The 9,647-nt window shown below is 42.9% G+C and overlaps 1 protein-coding gene across 2 annotated transcripts in view; it reads left to right on the top strand.

Annotated features, from left to right (window-relative positions):
• The window catches only part of SORBS2 (sorbin and SH3 domain containing 2), a 434,202-nt gene that overhangs the window by 143,204 nt on the left and 281,351 nt on the right, over positions 1–9,647 (top strand). The gene's annotated exons all lie outside the window — the stretch shown is intronic.

Here is a 9,647-nt window from a genome sequence, read left to right as displayed (position 1 = left end):
TTTGTCACACTATACATGAAATTATTCCTGAGTAGTTATTCTAGAGTAACTCCATTTGTGGACACACTTAATCTGGAATGAGTGCCTTGTTTCTCTTTATCATAATGCAAAGTGTATTAAGCTAAACAAGAGCAAGGCACTCCTATTTCTGTAGAAGAGTGCCACATATGGAGTTATGTAGGAATGGTGGTTGTGCTTTAAATTCATGCTCAACCTTAATTGCAAGTGTAGACAAGCCCTAATTTACTAGGGTTCCCCCCCCCCCCATATCTGGGGCTACTGTCAGTCTGCATAGTGTTTCTAGCTATATGGTGGGGAATTTGTTGTTTTTCAGGTGAGCGATATATTTGGATCATTTAGTAAGACCCCTTAATGTTTTTCACATCATCCTGAGATAAAATGTTGTCATTGGCTTTGGTTTCAGAACCTAATCTCTCTTGAATTTGAGTTTCCCAATTGACCCTGTTCACTTTGGCTCTATTTCACCAAGCCAGCTCAGTGTCATTATTCTGAATGTGATGGTGGCACAGTTATAACTAGGACATTTTCTTTCTCATGATGAATGATCCTAGTCAGACTTTAAAGTGTTGCCTATATCAATAATGGAGAGTGCCAGGCTTTTATTTTTTGAAATATTTTCTGTTTTTCTTTTTCTTTTTCTTTTTTTAAACGAAGCAGAGAGAGTGATTCCTGTGTTCAACAAATTGATTTCCTTTGTAACCATGGTATTAATCACTGAAATTCACTGCAAGCAAGAAATCTCAGCTATATTATCTTGGGAAATAGCTATAATTTGGGGGCAGGAAGGGAGACCTATGAAATGTAATGAATTTTGCTGGTCTTTCTATAATAAAAATACAATTTTTTTTCTTTGCCTTGGTTTAAGCTATATTAGGGGGCATTCTTTTCTGATTCAATCCAGCTAATTGATTTTAACTAACAAATATTGGATCATTTCAATTGTTTTCTGCAACAAAGTCAAGAAAGCTACTAAATATTCCATCTGACATTCAGAGAGTAAAACAAAATGAATACCAAAGTGACAATATGGTCCTTATAGAATGAAAGGGACTAAAATAACTAGGGCACACTGTTATGAAAAAGGAGTCTTAAAGCATTCACAAGTGTAGGAGGAGGAATTTTGGAGATTTCTCTAGCCATTGCATCATCCTCAGAAACCTGAAAATCTCAGTATTCCAAGAAGAAAAGGAAGCAAGACAACAGATCCCACAGATGCTCATACTACTTTGCCATATTGGCAAGAGCAAAAGGTATTTTGTTTCCTAAGGGAGATCCTGGGAAAGTTCTAGAAGACATGTCACAGAAGGCCATTGGAAAGACACCCTAGTACACAAGTCCAAAGTAATCAGAAACAGACTTTTGGAGATGATTATTGCATCCTTAATGTATTGCACTGGATTGTGCAAAATATTATAGAAAATAAAAACAACAAAGAGTCTGGTGGTACCTTAAAGACTAACAGATTTATTTGGGCATAAGCTTTCGTGGGTAGAAAACCCACTTTTTTTACCCACAAAAGCTTATGCCCAAATAAATCTGTTAGTCTTTAAGGTGCCACCGGACTCCTCGTTGTTTTTGTGGATACAGACTAACACGTCTATTCCGCTGATTATAGAAAATGGATCTTTTCAGATTGTAAGAGAGTTCTTGTGCTGAATTTTTCCTGGCATTCCCACAGACAGACCCTGAAAGTGTGGCCTCTTCCAAATGGTGGGATGGACCCTTGTCTCAGGAAGTAATTCTGAGTTCAGGGCAGGGGTTGCTTCCTAGTTGGGGAGAAAACTGCTTTGGTAAGTGGCAAGAGAAGAACTACCTTTGTACCATCTGCCACTGATGAACAGATATGGTTCTGTTGCTACTGAGCTCACACCTGTGTCTGTTATACATGACTCAGCCTGGCTTTGCAGACTCACCAAGAAGCAGATTTTGAGGTCACAAAACAAGATCATTATGCTGTGGAACTGTTCTTAGGACACAAGAAAGCCAAACAAAGGAACCCATACAGATGCCCCTTAATAGCATACTAATTGAATAGTTCTAAAAATGTCTGGTCTGTGTAACAGGGTTTAGAAGTCTTTGAGGTTTAGGAAGGAAACTTTCCTGAGCCGGTATGATCTGTGGAGAGGGGATGCTGTCACTGTGAGAGACAGAAAGTGGTCCTGGTACATGGTCAGGTGTTTATAAAGCAGCTCATGCTGCCGACTAGCATTAGGACTGACCCCAAATTTCTATGAGTAGGGTGAGCTAAAGCTCTATTTCTTCATTAGAATTTTTCTGCCTTCCTCTCACTACCATATTTCTCTCTGCTTCTTTCTTCAGTCTATCCTAGGCAAAATCCAACCCATTCTTGCTGAGATCTAGTTTCACTTCCAAACCCACAACATTTGAGTGAGTGTGACTCAAAAATCTTACTCCCAACTGGTAAGGGGATTACAGGGATTTCCTGGGTTCACCAAAGAGTGTCATGTGAAGTCTCAAATAAAAGCCAGTGTCACACTGGTCATCAGTATCATCGCAAAATTCATGTGTAAATGCTGTGTAAGTAGTTGTCTACACTGAAAACTCTGTTCTTGAAGTGCCTGTCTAGGGACCGGTTACCCGCAAAGGTGACAAACAGATTTTTCTGTCAGACAAGAAAGGTTTATCTATCTGGCTGTTTACATGTAAACTAAGTACTATATTTCACAATGGTTCATGTTAATAAAGGACTGTGAAAACTTCATAGAGAGAAAAGTAACAAGAAGAAAATACTGGGGAGGGAGGAGAGTTGGAGAACCTGATCTTGAGGTGCACATCAAAGGTTTACTTTAGTATATTTGAGAGACAAAGAGAGCACCTTCCTTCAGCTAGGAAGTAAATGGACAGCAAGTTTACATCATGAAAGCAAGATCTCACCCAGACTTGTTTGAAAATGCTGGAAAGAACATTAGGTGAGATAAGCTGCTTTAAACAAGAGGATAACTTGTTAGTTAATCTTTGGAAAGCATGTTATGATTTTATTTTATATGTAACAATTTTTTTCCAGTATCCTTACTCACTGTCACTTGAATCTATGCTCTCTTGAAGATAAATGTATTCCTGTGTTCATTATAAATACATCTAAGTGCTGTGGTGTTAAGCAAAGTCATGATCCTGGGTTGAATTTTATAAGCTGGTGTGTACTGTTCCTTTGAGAAGAGCAGACCAGGTAATTCTGTGCACGTTCAGTCGATAAGGGGCTGGACCATAGACACTGACTCCATAGGTGCTCTGGGGATGGAGCACCCACAGGAAAAAAAATAGTGGGTGCTCAGCACCCACTGATAGCCCTGCTCCCCGCCCAGAGCCTCCCACCCGCCATGGATCAGCTGTTCAGTGGTGTGCAGAAGGCACTGCCAGGGAAAGGGGGTGGGGGAGGAGTGGGAGTGGAGGCTTGGAGCAGGGTTGGGGCTTGGAGGAAGTGGCAAGACCCGGGGCAGAGCCGGGGGTCAAGCACCCCCAGTATCTGATTAAGTCAGTGCCTCTGGGCTGGACACTGCAGGGGCTGTGGGATTGGTGTGTGCATATCACACCAGAGAGCAAGGCCTGCGGAGGCCTGGAAGGCACTGACTGTGCTGCCAGAGACTGCCAATTTCTGGGCGTGGATCCACAGTAGGCACAGACAAGACTTCCTCACACCAAGAGGAAGTGGTGATAATGTGCCTAATAACTCTGAGTACCCTTGGGGAGTGTGTCTGTGGGTTTGAAGTTAATCAAAGTTCGCTAATGTACTGTAACCTTGTTAAGTGTTTAAAAATAGCAAAAATATCCAAAATGACATAAATATCTCCTTTATCCATTGCACAAGATACAAGGAGTGAGATCCTGCCCCTGACTAAGTCAGTGGGAGTTTTGCCATTGATTTTAGTGGGGCCAGGATTTCACCCAAGAGGTACAAGTGATGGGGAAATCTCAAGATGTTCAAAGATTCTCTTTACTTCAGATAAGAATCTTCAAGGTTGGGTGGTTAAGAGAACTAGCCTATGTATTCTGCTGTGCAGATCAGGACTCGAAATCTTACAAAGGCAGGCTGTCCCACAAGACATTCTCGTAGTTTTGTCTGATCTTTCTGGCAACAACATGAAAACAGCCTTTATTACAGTATTTTGGTGATTGTTTCTAGTCATAGCTGGTTTGGTTTATGTTCAGATTTGTTTTAGTGACAATTGGGAATCCTGGGGACAGGGGGAAGAGGGGGCATAAGAAGATGTTTTCTTGTTTTATTAGAACCACTCATTCACCTGGAAGAAGCTTTGTTCTGAAAATTTGCTATATTTTGGGTTAAACTGAAACTTTATCTGAAGTATTCATTTGGGGCATGGTGGGGGAAAAAGACTAGTATATCAGTATTCTATACTATATGGTAGGCTTTAATGCCAGAAGGGACCATCATGCTGTTTTAGTCTGACCTCCTGCACATTTCAGACCACAGAACCTCACTCATCCACTCCTGTAGCAGGCCCCTAACCTCTCACTGAGTTACTGAAGTCTTCAAATCTTTCAGGTCACAGAGAAATCCACCTTTTACTCTAGTTCAAACCAGCAAGTGACGTGTACACCATGATACACAGGAAAGTGAAAACCCCCCAGCATCTCTGCCAATCTGACTTGGGAGAAAAATCCTTCCTGACCCCAAGTATGCAAATCAGTTAAACCATGAACATGTGGGTGAGAACCACCTGTCAGACACCTAGGAAAGAATTATCTATAGTAACTGAGCTCTCCCCATCTAGTGTTCAATCTCCAGCCATTGCAGATATTTGCCAATTGCAGTCACGTATGCACCATACATCATTGTAGGCAATCTCTTCCTACCATTCTCTCCATAAACTTATCAAGCTCAGATCTGAAACAAGTTGGTTTTTTTGCCTCCCGTCGCTTCCCTGGGAAGGCTCTTCACTCCTCTGCTGGTTAGAAACAGTCATCTAATTTCAATCCTAAATGTATTGGTCAGTTTTATATCAATTTGTTCTTGAGCCAAAATAGGCCCCTAACTTAAACACCCGGGAGAGACAGGAGTTATTTATCCCTCTGACATATTTATAGGGAGCAATCATATTTCCACTCATCCTTCTTTTTGTTAGGCTAAGCAAGCCAAGCTCCTCAAGTCTCCTCTTGTATGGCTATGTGATTTCATACTTATTCTTGTTCTCTTCAAAATTCAATCACGGAGATCTGAAAACAGATCACTGATCTATTCCACCGTTCGCATAAATGATCAGGGGCGGCTCTAGCCATTTCACCGCCCCAAGCACGGTGGCATGCCGCGGGGGGCGCTCTGCTGGTCGCCGCGGAGCCGCAGGACCAGCGGACCCTCCGCAGGCACGCTTGCGGGAGGTCCACCGGAGCCGCGGGACCAGCGGACCCTCTGTAGGCATGCCGCCATAGGCTGCCTGCCTGCCGCCCTCCCGGCGACCGGTAGAGCGCCCCCCACGGCATGCCGCCCCAAGCACGCGCTTGGCGTGCTGGGGCCTAGAGCCGCCCCTGTAAATGATATATGCTTGATATAATAAAACATCAGACATTTTGTTGTGACGAGTGACTGCTGTGATGACAAGATAGACAAGCCATTGTGGTAAATCACTACTTCATAAATAAGATTCATAACTGGCAAAGTAATGTCAGAAAATTCTGAGCCCCTCTCTCAATATTTCTCCCTGCTATAGCTTCATCAAAGGACATGGCCTCCTTGTGGATCAAGTGTCACTGGAATTGATCTCTGACTAGGTCCTTAAGGAGGACATCAAAAAATACACCACCTTAAGGCCCACATGATAGCTGACTGTGTAGTACTCCCACTTCAGAATTTGTTGCTCTTCCATTCTAATAATATGACCGTACAAGTAAACTGCTGAAACCGAACCAGTGCTGGGTTTCTTGGTTCAGTGTTGAATATCCTCATTTCTGATCTTGTCCTGCAATTTGATATGGAGCAGCCGAGGAAGACAATGAGAACTGAAAACCTTAATCCAGTGTTCTTCAGCTTTTCTCAGTGCCCATGTTTCACTTCCATACAACAGAGTTAGTATAAACATGGTTCCATAGATCTGCTGCTTTGTAGCAAATTTGATGTCATGACAGTCCCACAGAGACCACTGGGTAAACTAAGGCACTCATAGGCCCAAAACTTGGCAGCAGCTGCTGCTATACAAGTGTCCACAGCTTTTGAGTATCATCCAGTACAGTCTGAGATTGCTTAGATACTTAACAATTGCCACCTGCTCAATGTCCCATCTGGATGGATTAATCCTGACCTGGTTGTAATCTGGAGCTCAAGGCTTGATGGTAATGCCAGGGACTTAGTTTTATCTGGATTGATAACCACACCAATGTTTGCCCAACCAGATCAGACATCAGTGCAGCAATTCACCAAACTGACTTAAAAAAAAAAACCAAAAAACCCCACAATATCATTGGCATACTTGAGATCTAAATGCAGAATGTTCAGCTCAGTGCCCCCAACTGCTGCCTTTTCAAGCTTGTCCATCAGCCAGGCAGTGCCAGTACTGAACAATGATGGTGACAGAATGCAACCTTGCTGAACTCCAGTAGAGATGGGAAACCATGCTGTGTATCTACCATTGACTCAATCACAGCTTTCCATTCCATTATAGAGCTCTTCTGTCAATGACACTATCTTCCCTGGGATTCTGAGTCACCTTATCAGATCCCATAAACTCGCTGAATGCACTGATGGAAGTCTAGAAAAAGTGCTCTAACTACAGTTATAACTACATTTTAAGGGACTTTTATCTATTTCTAGAAATAAGATAAAATGTAGCACAGTTAGATTTATGGCAGTGTTTTGATGCTGACTGTAATTTTACGTAAGTATATTACCGTGATTGATGCAGTAGAACCAGACTACTACAAGGAGATCATTGCAATTTATGAAATGAATGAAAAAGTAGTACAAAATTTTAGAACTGCTAGTTTAAAATGCCTTGCTGCTTTATTATAAGGGTAATTTGGAGGTCGTCTTGGAAAATCCTATAAACTTTTAAGGGGAAAATAGGATCAGTGATTTCTACTCCTTTTTACCATGGTTTTGTACCCAGTGCTGTGTATGAACTGCCTGCCTTAGAGGCAAGTTGGCTGTGATCCATATAATTATATTTAAAAAGAGGGTAACTTTCCTTCAATTCTTTTTTCCTCAAATGCCCTCTAGCAAATGTTTTTTTGAAGTGATTTTGTGGGTATTTTATTTAAACCCACACATGCAGTTTAAAAAGCTCTTAAACTGTCTTATTATTGTATATGCTCTGCACAATCTATATAGTAACACCTATCAGAACACCTTCACAAGTTATCTGATGGAAGTGACTATGAAAGCAATCTCTAATTCAGAGATGTTGCTGCTAGGAACTTGAAAATATGTAGAGCGAATAATCAAACAGGTGCAGGAGCTGTGAACAAGTCTGGCACTGCGTAAAATTAACTCTAGTTCTGCAGTGTTCCAGTTCCCTTTGGAAACCGATATAATGTACAATTAATTATGATAGTGTTTTGCATTATGAGACATGTATTGTGTAGTGGCAAGAATGTGGGTCAAACTATAGGATTCTATTCCTGGCTCTCACTGACTTCCTGTGTGACCTTGGGAAGAATCATAATCTGTATTTCAATTTACATATCTATAAATGATTCGATATTTACCTACTGCCCTATGAGCTCGGAATTGAATAGCTCATATTTATAAAGTGCGTTTAAATCTTTTTGTAAAGATGCAAAGTTAACAAAGTACTTCTATTTTCATTGTAAACTGAGAAACCATGTTGTCTATCAAAGCAACCCAACTATCTGTGCATGGACTTTTTTTCATGTAAGCCTATAATGCACGTTATTAAGGAAATGGAAAAAGGGTCAAAAAGCTCTCTAATTGTGCTAATGATATTCAGGGATGTTTTTTAATTTGTTTTTCTATTTGGATATTCAATTACATCCAGGAATAATTATAGCAATTCTATATCAAGAAGGATAATTTTATTTTCCTGTAATTGCTACTTAACTGGGATTTGCTCTTGTGACATTTGCTGTCCTTTGGTGCCAACTGCATCTGAAATTTGATACAGTTCATATTTGTTTTATGGCTATAAAGACAACTTAAGAATACACTATAATTAACAATTATTATGGTTTTTAAATGTGGAAGCTAAATTTTAAACTTGTGCTGTGTGGAAAAACAATGAATAAATGAATTAAGATGATCCTTGGTGAGCTAATTTATGAAGGCAACCAGGAACATAACATACTATGTTGGTGAAGGAAGGTGTATAGTTTTGTAAGTGCTGTAACTCATGCTGGTCTGAGACAATTGGAAGCTACTATTTGTGGAGGAAAAATGGCAACTGGAGGAGGAGAATTACAACATTGCATGTGAGGTATCTCTCTTGAGTTAAAGCTATGAGTAATGCCTGCCACTTATATCTTGAAAGTGAGATGTCATAGCACACTACTAGGTAAAGCATGAAGGAACAGGCACAATTTAACGTCTGCTAGCTTCTTTACAAATTGTGGTGGATTTTGACCCGAATAAATGTCCACTAGGCACAAGTAGTCCCCCTGTGGTCAAAAATGACTGTACTTTGGATGCAAGTCTGTGTTGTGCCTCTACTTGGGGCAGCAGGGAAGTTTCATCACGGGGAGGGGAGGGGTGACAGAACAAGGCCAGCTAAGGTACCTTTAAGCCATCCTTGCAGTCTCTCGTATCTGGACTGTTCCAGAGATTGGAGAGGCACTGCAGCACTCCAGGCTGCCTGAAATCTCAATAGCATTGCATGCTGTGGTTGTGTTCTGAGGCTTATCCCTACAGGCTTATCCCTACACTTAGGGTTGCCAACTTTCTAATCACACAAAACTGAACACCCCTGCACTGCCCCTTCCCTGAGGCCTTGGCCTCATTCATTCCATCTCCCCTCCCTCTGTTGCTCACTCTCCCCCACCCTCACTCACTTTCACAGGGCTGGGGCAAGGGTTTGGGGTGTGGGAGGGGGTAGGGTCTCCTGAGTGGGGCCAGAAATGAGGGATTCATAGTGCGGGAGGGGGCTCCAGGCTGGAGCAGGAAGTTGGGGTGGGGGATGAGGGCCAGGGATGAGGAGTTTGGGGTGCAGGAGGGGGCTCAGGGCTGGGGCAGGGGGTTGGGGAGCGGGACGGGGTGCGGCCTCCAGGAGGGGGTTCAGGGCTGGAACAGAGGATTGGAGTGCAGACTCTGTGAGGCAGTTAGAGTACGGGAGGAGGTTCTGACCTGGGGCAGGGGCTGTGGGCTCCAGCCCGGTGGCACTTACCTCAGGTGGCTCCCAGTTGGCGGCGCAGCTGAGCTAAGGCAGGCTCCCTGTCTTCTCTAGCTCCACCCGGCTCCCAGAAGCAGCTGGCATGTCCAGCTCATAGGTGGAGGGGCAGGGGGCTCTGTGTGCTACCTGCACCCAGAGGTCCCATTGGCCATGGTTCCTGGTAAATGGGAGCTGCAGGGGCGGTGCTGGGGGGTAAGGGCAGTGTGCAGAGCTTCCCTGATTGCCCTTCTGCCTAAGGGCCTCAGGGACAAGCCAGCCCCTTGCAGGAGCCGCGCCGGGAGCCTGCCTTAGCCCTGCTGTGCCGCCGACTGGACTTTT

This window comes from Mauremys reevesii, linkage group 5 (assembly GCF_016161935.1).
Source record: "Mauremys reevesii isolate NIE-2019 linkage group 5, ASM1616193v1, whole genome shotgun sequence".
Lineage (NCBI taxonomy): Eukaryota > Metazoa > Chordata > Testudines > Geoemydidae > Mauremys > Mauremys reevesii.
Note: the sequence above shows the minus strand (reverse complement) of the source record. Positions and strands in the feature narration are given on the sequence as shown.